Source organism: Sabethes cyaneus, chromosome 2 (genome assembly GCF_943734655.1).
Source record: "Sabethes cyaneus chromosome 2, idSabCyanKW18_F2, whole genome shotgun sequence".
NCBI classification, from domain to species: Eukaryota; Metazoa; Arthropoda; class Insecta; order Diptera; family Culicidae; genus Sabethes; species Sabethes cyaneus.
This window is the reverse complement of record NC_071354.1, coordinates 108175071-108189331: the sequence shown is the minus strand read 5'-3', so window position 1 is coordinate 108189331 and position 14261 is coordinate 108175071.

Genomic DNA, 14261 nt, shown 5'->3' with positions numbered 1-14261 from the left:
TATTCCAAAAACAATACAAATATGATGTGATGGTATCTTCATGCTCACGTATTTCACTTTAAACTAAAAATTTATGCGTGTCGTGATTAATGATTCACCATCATTATAATTAGGGGACATCCATAAAGTACGTCACGCTTATAGGGGGGAGGGGGGGGGGGTTGACCTAATCGTGACGATTTGTGACGTAGGGGGGAGGGGGGGGTATGAAGTTATGTGACGTCACATGAAAAAATATCAAATTGAAAATTTATTCGGGAAATTATAATTAGGCTTCATTTTAAGATACAACTATTGAAGGTTTCCATAAAATTAACGTACTGATGGATTTTAAAACAAATAGTTAAATTTTTTGAGTGAAAACCAAATGAAAACTCTTTTTTAACAAATATGTGTAAACAGAACTCATTTATTCTTCTATCTGCTTTACAGAATATGCAGCACACTGCTGAGAGCTGCTTGAGTACCGTGTTGCCTAAAAGACTTTTACAACCGCAAATAGCAATTGCACAAACTCCTGAGGGGCTACAGGGTGCTACCAAAGACCCATGGTAATGTTTTCCCTTGATATTCGTGCTGAACTCAATCGATGAACATAAACTCAAACCGAAGTTCCGCGGCTGCTTTTAAGGTTTTTCGGTGTAATTTATACTGCCCCTCATTAAATTTCGCATCCAAGGTAGTGTTGAATGGTTGCACGATTGAATACAAAAACTGACAAAATCCGTCAGAAAAGTTCTTCCAAGGCGTGTTACTGCAAGCAGGAAGCCCTGATTCTCTCAACTAGATCAGACGAATTTGAGTGGATGGATGTAAAGGACGGGGATATGCGCGAAACATTAATCGACGACACATCAGCGACTTCTGAAGCGTATCCGATCGCAGCAATTGGAGATCATCTCTAAAATCCGTTACAAGCTCGAAAATTTTCCTTTTTTTATTTGCTGAAATTCATTTGACAGCTTTAAATAAAACGGTTGGTATGAATTTTTTTATTTTTTTGTTGAGAATGAAGGGGGGGGGGTAGCCGTGACGTGACGTACTTCCTCAGGGGGGGTCACGAATGTGTGACGAAATGTGACAAGGGGAGAGGGGGGGGTTGATTTTGATCAAAATTTGCGTGACGTACTAAATGGATGTCGCCTTATCATCATCCGGGGTGAAAGTAAAAAGTAAAGTAAGGCCGTGCTGTTGTGACGTCTATAAACAAGCTTTACTTTCAGGACATCAGCTTCGTTAACGTCAAGCAAAGCAGGGCCTGCGCACGGGGGGGGGGTTAGCTTAGCAGGTGGGGTCAAAGTTAGCAGGAGGGTCAAAGTTAGCAGAGGGGGGTCAAAGTTAGCAGGGGGTCAAAGTTAGCAAGGGGGTCAAAGTCAGCAGTGGGGGTCAAAGTTAGCAGGGGGGTCAAAGTTAGCAAGGAGGTAAAAGTCAGCAGGGGGTAGAAGTTAGTAGGGGGGGGGTAAAAGTTAGCAGTCCGTGCTGTTGTGACGTCTATAAACAAGCTTTACTTTCAGGACATCAGCTTCGTTAATGTCAAGCAAAGCAGAGCCTGGGCTCGGAGGGAGGGTGGTGTAGCTTTGCAGTGGGGGTCAAAAATAGCAGGGGGGTAAAAGTTAGCAGGGGGGTTAAAAGTTAGCAGGGGGGTCAAAGTTAGCAGAGGGGGTCAAAGTTAGTAGGGGGGTCCAAGTTAGCAGGGGAGGTCAAAGTCAGCAGGGGGGGTCAAAGTTAGATTTCACTGCAAAGTTTGATGTTCCGAAAACTAAAGATGGCGAAGTTTGGCAAGCAATTAGTCCATGTGGACAGCGGAGAACGCCTTTCGTGACCATAAACAAACCGGTGTATTTGATAGAGTGTCACCAAAAGCGACTTTTCCCTCTTGTGAAGTGTCTTTACTGTCCTGCGGTCTTCTGGTAGGATTTGGCTTTATGCCATTACGCAAAAACCGTGCTGAAGTGGCATAAGGCAAATATAGTGTCGATGTCGTGCCGAAAGATCATAACCTCTCAAATACATCGGTGTTGCGGCAAATCGAGAAATACTGGCTTATTTGGGTCCCTATTCTCACAGTCACCTCACCTCACTTCACTTCTTTCACGCGCCATATTCTCACAGTCACCCCCACCTCACCTAACAACCCCATTTGATTTGTACAGTCACCTAGGTGAGCGGAGTCATCCAGGTGAGCAGAGTCATCCAGGTGAGCGAATTCACCTCTGAGAATTGCAAATTGTGCTCTCACCTAAAAAATTTAGGTGAGGTGACTGTGAGAATATGGCCCATGAAGCAGAGTCTTCTGAAACATCCTAAAGTAGTCAAAATAGTTAAAGAAATAAAGAAAGTATGGGTAAATATGCAAAACATGTCGATTTTGAGGTTGTGTAAAATCTCATGGGTGGGGGTTTGGCCAAAGTATGGGAATTCGGATTCGGAGGCGAAATTTAATAAAACAAAGACGTTAAAACTAAGTTTAATTGTTTCATTTGATGCCCTGAAAGTTTGATAGCAATCGCATAAAAACTCGAATCTTGCGAATTAATTTTTTGTGTTGCAATTTTACCCTGGACACCCTTTAGTAAACATTTGAACGTATGTTTGAGAAACCCCACAAGTTCACTCGACACGATTATTTATTCCCTTTTGGCACAGACTATAGGTGATCCATAATACCGACACGATTATTATTATTTATTATGATTTATTATTTATTGAGTACTTCTCCGACAGGAATGTCTTAATGAATATGTTCATGATTGGGAAAAGCCGCCTTAAAGTGCATACATAGCAGTTTTCAAGCCGGCATAAAAAACACAAAATATCTTTTCGTCAGGAGAAACAAAGATATGCTTATCAATACAAAACACTAAACACAAAGTTACAATTGTCGAACATTAACAAAAACTACCGAAAATCAAACAATTGAAAGTTAAAATCAGCCAGATTATACGCTACAGCCAGTCCACGAATTGGTTCATGCTGGCATAATTTGTGCGATGCGCGTTCAACCGCAGAAGCTGTTGATGGCGTTGTGGGCGTCGAGGGCGATGTAGTTGAAGCTACCACCGAGAATTTTTTGAGTAGTTCGAGCCATGATATCTTTACGTGAAATGCAAACGAAATCTAAGAATGAAAAATTTGTAGAATAAACGCACCTCATTTTCGGAAGTGGAATCTTCGCACAGGGGCGGACTGGGAGCCAAAGGGCCCACCGGACCTTTGATATTAGGGGCCCCAGTTTGCAATATTCTCATGATAGTAAATTAACACAAAAAAAATACATCTACTCTAAAGACAAGGCGCGTTACAAGGACAGTAAATCGAATGAATATGGGCTCTATTTTGTAAGTCATGTCGCGCAACTCGACTCGACTCAGGCATTGTCGAGTGTCGAGTATCGGGAGAACGGGCAGCATAGCGGCTCGATGCTCGAAACAAAACAAACTCAGTCGTTATTAGAACCGAGTTACCAGCTTTTAGCATGTGCGTCATATTATCGGTTCACGGTACTTTAGTTTTGACGCATTTTTCTTCAACCCAATCTTCACTGCTTTGAGTTTTAGTTTGTTCAGCCACCACCCCAGATTCTGTTCTATCGACAACTAGAGGAAATCAACTCTAGAGGAAATCCGCACCGTCGCCGGCAAAACACAATCGAACCAAATTTATCTAACTACAAACAAATCTACCACTGATAAATCATCACCGGCACCGTCATTCCCCAGCTCTGTTGCTCTCGTCATTCATTTTGTGGCTCCGCTGATTGTTTATATGAAAGAGTTTTCAAAATATTGGGCCGAATTTTGCTTAATTTTCGTTTAAAAGATTCATTTTTTCAATTTTCTCCAGGTTCAGACACCCGTTTTGACAGATCAGTTGTTTACGCTAGAATGTTCTTTCTTAAGAGTATGATTTCTCTTTCAAGAATACAAGGTTTTAAGAGAGTTTTATGGCAGTAGTGTTAAGATAAACCAATCTTGCAGAAGAATGTCATAAATTTTTGTCAAATCTTTTGCTAAGCTTTGAGGAGCGTCGTTTTTAAGCATAAATCAAGTATCCCTTAAAACCGCTTATAAGGCGAATTACACTTATTGATAATACAGTTTTATGAGTGTTTCTTCAAGTCTCCTTCAGTCATACTTCAGAAATAATAATCAAATAAGATAAAATTATCTTGGGGAAAAACATTATAAAATCTGATACACTTGGCAATGCTCTGATAAAACTACTATAAGAAATGAATAAGACCAATTTGCTATTGGATTGTTACTTGGGTTACTGCGTCTACACGTCAGAACAGAACAGTTCATAGTGCAGGCGATTCCCGTGCCGAGTTATAGCTATCCCTGGGATTCAACTCTTGGATTCTCCTATAAGAATCAAGCTTCTATAAGCAAGGTATTCTGTGCGAATCCTAGAATTTCTTCACACGATTTCAATGTGCGGAATGCCCGAGACTCTGCGCGAATCTTTTTGGTTCATCCTGGTAGAGCTGCGGAAAAAAGAACCCACCGTATAAAAACGCCAGTACGAAGAGCACGTGCTCGCCAGTCCAGAGGAGAGGTTCGTCAGCAACGACACACGGAGTTTCCACAAAACGGTCAGGTGCAAGAATTTTGCCATGCCTGTGATGTGCAATGATAGTGCTGGCAACCTGCTTACTGACCAAACGACGGTAGCAGCCAGGTGGAAGAGTATTTTCAGACGCTATTGAATAGAGAAGTAAACACGAAGATCAGCAGCTACAGGATAAGAATTTTGAGCGAAGGCCAAGCTGTGGAACCGCCAACACAGGAGGAGGCCAAAAGAGCAATCAGTGAGCTGAAAAACGGTAAGGTTGCTGTAAAGGATGGTATCCTGGCTGAACTTCTAAAAACGGGGAGCGAGCGCCACCTCATTGTCAGGAACAGAATATGGAAGGAAAATAAATATCGGAAGAGTGGTTGATTGGCCTCATTTCCCATAATTTTAAAAACGGACAACGACATGAGAGTAAAAACTATCGAGGCATTACGTTACTCAATTTTGCCTATAAGGTGCTCTCCCTATTCTGTGTTTTAGACTGAGTCCGTTAGCTGAGTTCTTCGTTGGCGAGTATCAAGCTGGTTTTCATGAGGGTCGCTTCACGATGGATCACATATTTACCATGCGTCTAGTAACTAACGAGTTCCCGTTTTATATTTTTATGGATTTCAAGGCGGCATACGATTCAGTCAAACGAAATGAGCTGTAACAGTTAACGCTAGGACATGGTTTTCCCACAGGACTAGTTACGTTGATTCGTGTGACGTGTAAAAATTATGAGTCAGAATAGCAGATGAGACCTCACGTGCTTTTTGATTTTGCGGATAACGTCGATATACCAAAATCAAAAGTAGATCAGCGAAAGAAGCCTTTAGGTCATTTATTGAGAAATTGGGACTTACCATTAACACCGCCAAAACGAAGTACCGTGAAAGCACCTAATTCCGATCACCTAAGGCATGATTCAACTTTAAAACCTCACCGCAAAATAAAGCTTTGACATTTATTTACATGGTATGTGTCTTTAGCAATCATTTACCGAAAGTTACAAAAAATGCATCAAAGTATGATATATCAGTGCACCTAATTCCGATCATCAATTTTAAGGGGTGGTTCTAATTCCGATCACAGATGTATCTAATTCCGATCACGACATGATGAGCTGTTAAAGTATAAAACGATTGTCAACTTATACCAAATGGGTCTGAAATGTTTTGCGTTTATAAAGTCTAACGACAATCTCCCTACCAGACATCTTCTACTTGCGTTAATGATCATTATTATCATTAGATTAATATTCATAAAATTTGTGTACTCGAGGGCGAAATATGAAACATTTCCCTTCTATCTTCGTTCAACTGTTACAATTACAGTAAAATTAGGCCACATTTGACGTTTTCATGTTTTGTTCATTAATAATAGTAAAAATCAAACCAGAAAGATTGTGTTCCAGACATGATCGCGAAGTTGGCGTAGAACTACGTTAGGCTGGTTTTCGTGAAGAAACCTCGAATATTAAAGAAAACGTTTTACACCATTTTGATATAGGTGTAGCGTAAAATTGCATAATGTGAGATAAAACAAGCAGCATAATAGTAATAGGGTCTTTTTCTAATTCCCGTCGTAATAAGGAAAGCCATTCTAATTTTCATCATTTGCTGGATGGATTTAATGAATACTCCAAAAGTTCTTGTGCTGATTTGACTAAAACACACTTACCTTCCGATCCGTGAACTTTGAAATCACTGAAAAGCGACTATTAAAGCATATTTTTGAAATTACGCAACTGACTTCATTGCTAAAATTCGTCGTACCGTTTTAAAATCCGTCCATCAAAATTTTTCATCGTCCAAACTAAAAATAACAACAATGTTTACGAAGCTAACGCGCATGTATTTGTGCAGGACGGCATGACAAATGTTATTCTACAAAATTTCTGCAGGTCAGGCAAGTTTTTCTGGCTGTAGAATAACGACAATGCCTTGCGTGAGTTATTTTCATTTATGAATGACGGAAATTAAAACGATTAGTCGACATTGTCTTCTTCGTCGCACGAAAAAACGTAGGAAATTTGGCTGGTAGGACTTCTTTAATGATAAAAAGCATTTAAATAGATCTCAGCTCACTTTGATTGATCGCGTATGATAGACAACTAACTAAAATAGTAGGGAATAACTAGTTTTGCATTGTGTGTCATAAAAATGCTGATATTTTTAATAATTTGTGTTGGATAGGACGGGAATAGGCAATTACGACGATGTAGCAACATACCCTATTATCACGCTTAATAAATTGTATCGTATTTTTGGTAGGTGAGTTATTTTTGATATTAAAAACGAATATTTTTACCAGTGCCAGTATTTCAGTATAGAAATTTGCCTCACGCATCCAGCTATTAACAAAGTTCTAGGAGAAAATTTAATTGAGGACTTAAGTTTTCTCCTAGAACTTTGTTAATAATATATTTTGTTATAATAAGAGAACAGGCATAATGAGATAGTCCATAACTGCATTGTTGCTATCGCTTGTTTGCAGCGTTAGAGTCTGAGTCTTTCAGTAGGCCTTCAGTGGTCTGAACCTTTCAGCTGGCTTCATGGTACGGCACTGGTCTAATAAGCTACACGTCGCATGTTCGAATCTCTACTGAAAAAGGTGGTAAGAGTCAAAGGATTTGTGGCACCAGTCCTACAATTGTCTTGTACTCTTTCAGGTGGCTGCGAAGTCTGTCGTATAAAAACAGAAGGTCAAAATTCCAAATTGGAAAGTAGCACCTACGCTTTACTGTGCTTTGTAGTAAGCATAAAAACATCCAAGTTTATTTCACTTCTCTGTCTTGAAGCAGCAGCAGCCACAGCTGTCTTGTCTGGGAAGCAGGACTATCCTTCGGAAAATATATGGAAAAATTTGAGCTATAGTTTTCGTTTCGTTTAGCTTTAGTTTTCGATAATTTTAACCATTTATCGATTGGAAAACAATCTTTTCAAGAAAGCCATACATCTTTCATTCTGTCGTGACGTTGGTTTGACTCCAAATTTTGGAGTGACACCCTGCTGTAAAACGTAGTTCTACGTCAAAAAATTTCAATAATCCTACCATGTTATCATGTTGCGAATAATCCTAAAATCCAAATAGCAGCTACGTTAGCATGCATTTTGCGAATTTATAGCTATTGTATAGTGATCGGAATTAAAAGCAGAAAAAAAAGTTATGTTCATGATTCCGATCAATCACTTTAATGGAATAAATTCCGCATATTTTCAGCCAAATTTGATATAGAACGGTTATATATGCCTGTATCTACTTGGTATTATAGAATACCGAAGAAGGTAATACGTTTCCACACTGCTATGATCTTACCAAATTTGATCGTGCGCTTAGCACTTCGGCTAAGAAAATATATTTTGATGGTGGTTTTTGCTACTGCCTGTCGAATTTAATTTATTTTGAAGTCACCATGCCCCAAAGGCAGTCATTTTTCAACAACTGACACATAAACACATAGCACAATGACTGAGCATGCTCATTTACTGCAGATTTGTGCTCAATTTTCTAAAACTTGGCTATTTAAGTTGAGTGATCGGAATTAGGAGCTGATCGTAATTATGTGCGGTCACGGTACATGGCGTGGAAATCCAAATGGTGTTGGTGTCGAAGAGGAACTGAATACATTTTGGTATGCTCGTGATATGTGACAACAATGTAAGTCGCAAAATAAAACGACTAATTACAGTTGCGAATTGACCTTTACGCAGGCATTACATTTTGTAGCTGAAGTCCCGTAGCTTGCAAATTCGCGTAAAACAGACGCTCTAGAGAACACTAATCCTCTCGGTGGCCCTTTACGGACATGAATCATGGACGCTAAAAGAAGCTGATCGACGAATGCTTGGGGTTTTAGCGTAAAATTTGGCAAAATCCAAAATGGAGTGTATCGCAGACGCATGAACCACGAGCTATCTTAAGAATGCAAATATGCTGTTACAATGAAGATAGCACAGTGTGGCAGTCTGCGCTGGATTGGTCCCGTGTCTAGAAGGCCCGTCGAAAGAGGAGCCAAAATTATTGTAAGTAGAGAATCAAGAAGAGGCCGTAGACTTCGGAGTAGACATCGCACTTATAGATGTGTGCTATCGAGGATGATGCACGTTCAGCTGGTGTTCGAGAGGTTTGAAGAAAGGTAGGATCATAATTCATTCGGCGCAGGATCGATAACGGACCGTCGCCACTGAAGTAAACTGAGTATGGAGCTTAAGCCGACAGTTGAATATTTATACGTAGTCAAATAACTGCGGATGAAATACTAATTCTAATTTTAAATACTCAGAATTGAAGCTGGTAATATTTTCGGAGCTTGGACCCCAACAGCTCAACTTAAATGATTTCATGAATCATGGGGCCCCAGCAATCGAACATTCGTGAGTCATAGAATATTTTAATTGAAATAGAAATTTTGGCTAAACGTTCGGGCCCCAACAGTCCCATTTGAAGCTGAATTTTCAATCATCGAATCGGTTGATTTCATGAATCATGGGGCCCCAGCAATCGAATATTCGTGAGTCATAGAAAAAGTTTAATTGAAAGAAAAATTTTGGTTTGAAGCTCGGGGCCCTAATAGCCCCATTTGAAGCTGAATTTTCAATCATCAAATCGGTTGATTTCATAAATCATGGGGCCCCAGCAATCGAACTTTCGTGAGTCATAGAAAAAGTTTAATTGAAAGAGAAATTTTGGTTTAAAGCTCGGGGCCCCAACAATCCTATTTGAGGCTGAATTTTCAATCATCAAATCGGTTGATTTCATAAATCATGGGGCCCCAGCAAGCGAACTTTCGTGAGTCGTAGAAAAAGTTTACTTGAAATAGAAATTTTGGAAAGTTCAGGGCCCCAGCAATCCTATTTGAAGCTGAATTTTCAATCATCAAATCGGTTGATTTCATAAATCATGGGGCCCCAGCAATCGAACTTTCGTGAGTCGTAGAAAAAGTTTACTTGAAATAGAAATTTTGGAAAGTTCAGGGCCCCAACAGTCCTATTTGAAGCTGAATTTTCAATCATCAAATCGGTTGATTTCATAAATCATGGGGCCCTAACAATCGAACATTCGTGAGTCATGGAAAAAGTTTAATTGAAAGAGAAATTTTGGTTTAAAGTTCGGGGCTCCAACAGTCCCATTTGAAGCTGAATTTTCAATCATCAAATCGGCTGATTTCATAAATCATGGGGCCCCAGCAATCGAACATTCGTGAGTCATAGAAAAAGTTTACTTGAAATAGAAATTTTGGAAAGTTCGGGGCCCCAACAGTCCCATTCGAAGCTGAATTTTTAATCTTCAATCATCAAATCGGTTGATTTCATGAATCATGGGGCCCTAACAATCGAACATTCGTGAGTCATGGAAAAAGTTTAATTGAAAGAGAAATTTTGGTTTAAAGCTCGGGGCCCCAACAATCCTATTTGAGGCTGAATTTTCAATCATCAAATCGGTTGATTTTATAAATCATGGGGCCCCAGCAATCGAACTTTCGTGAGTCGTAGAAAAAGTTTACTTGAAATAGAAATTTTGGAAAGTTCAGGGCCCCAACAATCCTATTTGAAGCTGAATTTTCAATCATCAAATCGGTTGATTTCATAAATCATGGGGCCCCAGCAATCGAACTTTCGTGAGTCGTAGAAAAAGTTTACTTGAAATAGAAATTTTGGAAAGTTCAGGGCCCCAACAGTCCTATTTGAAGCTGAATTTTCAATCATCAAATCGGTTGATTTCATAAATCATGGGGCCCCAGCAATCGAATTTTCGTGAGTCGTAGAAAAAGTTTACTTGAAATAGAAATTTTGGAAAGTTCAGGGCCCCAACAATCCTATTTGAAGCTGAATTTTCAATCATCAAATCGGTTGATTTCATAAATCATGGGGCCCCAGCAATCGAACTTTCGTGAGTCGTAGAAAAAGTTTAATTGAAATAGAAATTTTGGAAAGTTCAGGGCCCCAACAGTCCTATTTGAAGCTGAATTTTCAATCATCAAATCGGTTGATTTCATAAATCATGGGGCCCTAACAATCGAACATTCGTGAGTCATGGAAAAAGTTTAATTGAAAGAGAAATTTTGGTTTAAAGTTCGGGGCTCCAACAGTCCCATTTGAAGCTGAATTTTCAATCATCAAATCGGCTGATTTCATAAATCATGGGGCCCCAGCAATCGAACATTCGTGAGTCATAGAAAAAGTTTACTTGAAATAGAAATTTTGGAAAGTTCGGGGCCCCAACAGTCCCATTCGAAGCTGAATTTTTAATCTTCAATCATCAAATCGGTTGATTTCATGAATCATGGGGCCCTAACAATCGAACATTCGTGAGTCATGGAAAAAGTTTAATTGAAAGAGAAATTTTGGTTTAAAGCTCGGGGCCCCAACAATCCTATTTGAGGCTGAATTTTCAATCATCAAATCGGTTGATTTCATAAATCATGGGGCCCCAGCAATCGAACTTTCGTGAGTCGTAGAAAAAGTTTACTTGAAATAGAAATTTTGGAAAGTTCAGGGCCCCAACAATCCTATTTGAAGCTGAATTTTCAATCATCAAATCGGTTGATTTCATAAATCATGGGGCCCCAGCAATCGAACTTTCGTGAGTCGTAGAAAAAGTTTACTTGAAATAGAAATTTTGGAAAGTTCAGGGCCCCAACAGTCCTATTTGAAGCTGAATTTTCAATCATCAAATCGGTTGATTTCATAAATCATGGGGCCCTAACAATCGAACATTCGTGAGTCATGGAAAAAGTTTAATTGAAAGAGAAATTTTGGTTTAAAGTTCGGGGCTCCAACAGTCCCATTTGAAGCTGAATTTTCAATCATCAAATCGGCTGATTTCATAAATCATGGGGCCCCAGCAATCGAACATTCGTGAGTCATAGAAAAAGTTTACTTGAAATAGAAATTTTGGAAAGTTCGGGGCCCCAACAGTCCCATTCGAAGCTGAATTTTTAATCTTCAATCATCAAATCGGTTGATTTCATGAATCATGGGGCCCTAACAATCGAACATTCGTGAGTCATGGAAAAAGTTTAATTGAAAGAAAAATTTTGGTTTAAAGCTCGGGGCCCCAACAATCCTATTTGAGGCTGAATTTTCAATCATCAAATCGGTTGATTTCATAAATCATGGGGCCCCAGCAATCGAACTTTCGTGAGTCGTAGAAAAAGTTTACTTGAAATAGAAATTTTGGAAAGTTCGGGGCCCCAACAATCCCATTCGAAGCTGAATTTTTAATCTTCAATCATCAAATCGGTTGATTTCATGAATCATGGGGCCCCAACAATCGAACATTCGTGAGTCATGGAAAAAGTTTAATTGAAAGAAAAATTTTGGTTTAAAGCTCGGGGCCCCAACAATCCTATTTGAGGCTGAATTTTCAATCATCAAATCGGTTGATTTCATAAATCATGGGGCCCCAGCAATCGAACTTTCGTGAGTCGTAGAAAAAGTTTACTTGAAATAGAAATTTTGGAAAGTTCAGGGCCCCAACAATCCTATTTGAAGCTGAATTTTCAATCATCAAATCGGTTGATTTCATGAATCATGGGGCCCCAGCAATCGAATATTCGTGAGTCATGGAAAAAGTTTAATTGAAAGAGAAATTTTGGTTTAAAGTTCGGGGCCCTAATAGTCCCATTTGAAGCTGAATTTTCAATCATCAAATCGGTTGATTTCATGAATCATGGGGCCCCAGCAATCGAACTTTCGTGAGTCGTAGAAAAAGTTTACTTGAAATAGAAATTTTGGAAAGTTCAGGGCCCCAACAATCCTATTTGAAGCTGAATTTTCAATCATCAAATCGGTTGATTTCATAAATCATGGGGCCCCAGCAATCGAACTTTCGTGAGTCGTAGAAAAAGTTTACTTGAAATAGAAATTTTGGAAAGTTCAGGGCCCCAACAATCCTATTTGAAGCTGAATTTTCAATCATCAAATCGGTTGATTTCATAAATCATGGGGCCCCAGCAATCGAACTTTCGTGAGTCGTAGAAAAAGTTTACTTGAAATAGAAATTTTGGAAAGTTCAGGGCCCCAACAATCCTATTTGAAGCTGAATTTTCAATCATCAAATCGGTTGATTTCATAAATCATGGGGCCCCAGCAATCGAACTTTCGTGAGTCGTAGAAAAAGTTTACTTGAAATAGAAATTTTGGAAAGTTCAGGGCCCCAACAGTCCTATTTGAAGCTGAATTTTCAATCATCAAATCGGTTGATTTCATAAATCATGGGGCCCTAACAATCGAACATTCGTGAGTCATGGAAAAAGTTTAATTGAAAGAGAAATTTTGGTTTAAAGTTCGGGGCTCCAACAGTCCCATTTGAAGCTGAATTTTCAATCATCAAATCGGCTGATTTCATAAATCATGGGGCCCCAGCAATCGAACATTCGTGAGTCATAGAAAAAGTTTACTTGAAATAGAAATTTTGGAAAGTTCGGGGTCCCAACAGTCCCATTCGAAGCTGAATTTTTAATCTTCAATCATCAAATCGGTTGATTTCATGAATCATGGGGCCCTAACAATCGAACATTCGTGAGTCATGGAAAAAGTTTAATTGAAAGAGAAATTTTGGTTTAAAGCTCGGGGCCCCAACAATCCTATTTGAGGCTGAATTTTCAATCATCAAATCGGTTGATTTCATAAATCATGGGGCCCCAGCAATCGAACTTTCGTGAGTCGTAGAAAAAGTTTACTTGAAATAGAAATTTTGGAAAGTTCAGGGCCCCAACAATCCTATTTGAAGCTGAATTTTCAATCATCAAATCGGTTGATTTCATAAATCATGGGGCCCCAGCAATCGAACTTTCGTGAGTCGTAGAAAAAGTTTACTTGAAATAGAAATTTTGGAAAGTTCAGGGCCCCAACAGTCCTATTTGAAGCTGAATTTTCAATCATCAAATCGGTTGATTTCATAAATCATGGGGCCCTAACAATCGAACATTCGTGAGTCATGGAAAAAGTTTAATTGAAAGAGAAATTTTGGTTTAAAGTTCGGGGCTCCAACAGTCCCATTTGAAGCTGAATTTTCAATCATCAAATCGGCTGATTTCATAAATCATGGGGCCCCAGCAATCGAACATTCGTGAGTCATAGAAAAAGTTTACTTGAAATAGAAATTTTGGAAAGTTCGGGGCCCCAACAGTCCCATTCGAAGCTGAATTTTTAATCTTCAATCATCAAATCGGTTGATTTCATGAATCATGGGGCCCTAACAATCGAACATTCATGAGTCATAGAAAAAGTTTAATTGAAAGCGAAATTTTGGTTTAAACTTCGGGGCTCCAACAGTCCCATTTGAAGCTGAATTTTCAATCATCAAATCGGCTGATTTCATAAATCATGGGGCCCCAGCAATCGAACATTCGTGAGTCATAGAAAAAGTTTACTTGAAATAGAAATTTTGGAAAGTTCGGGGCCCCAACAGTCCCATTCGAAGCTGAATTTTTAATCTTCAATCATCAAATCGGTTGATTTCATGAATCATGGGGCCCTAACAATCGAACATTCGTGAGTCATGGAAAAAGTTTAATTGAAAGAGAAATTTTGGTTTAAAGTTCGGGGCCCTAATAGTCCCATTTGAAGCTGAATTTTCAATCATCAAATCGGTTGATTTCATGAATCATGGAGCCCCAGCAATCGAACTTTCGTGAGTCATAGAAAAAGTTTAATTGAAAGCGAAATTTTGGTTTAAACTTCGGGGCTCCAACAGTC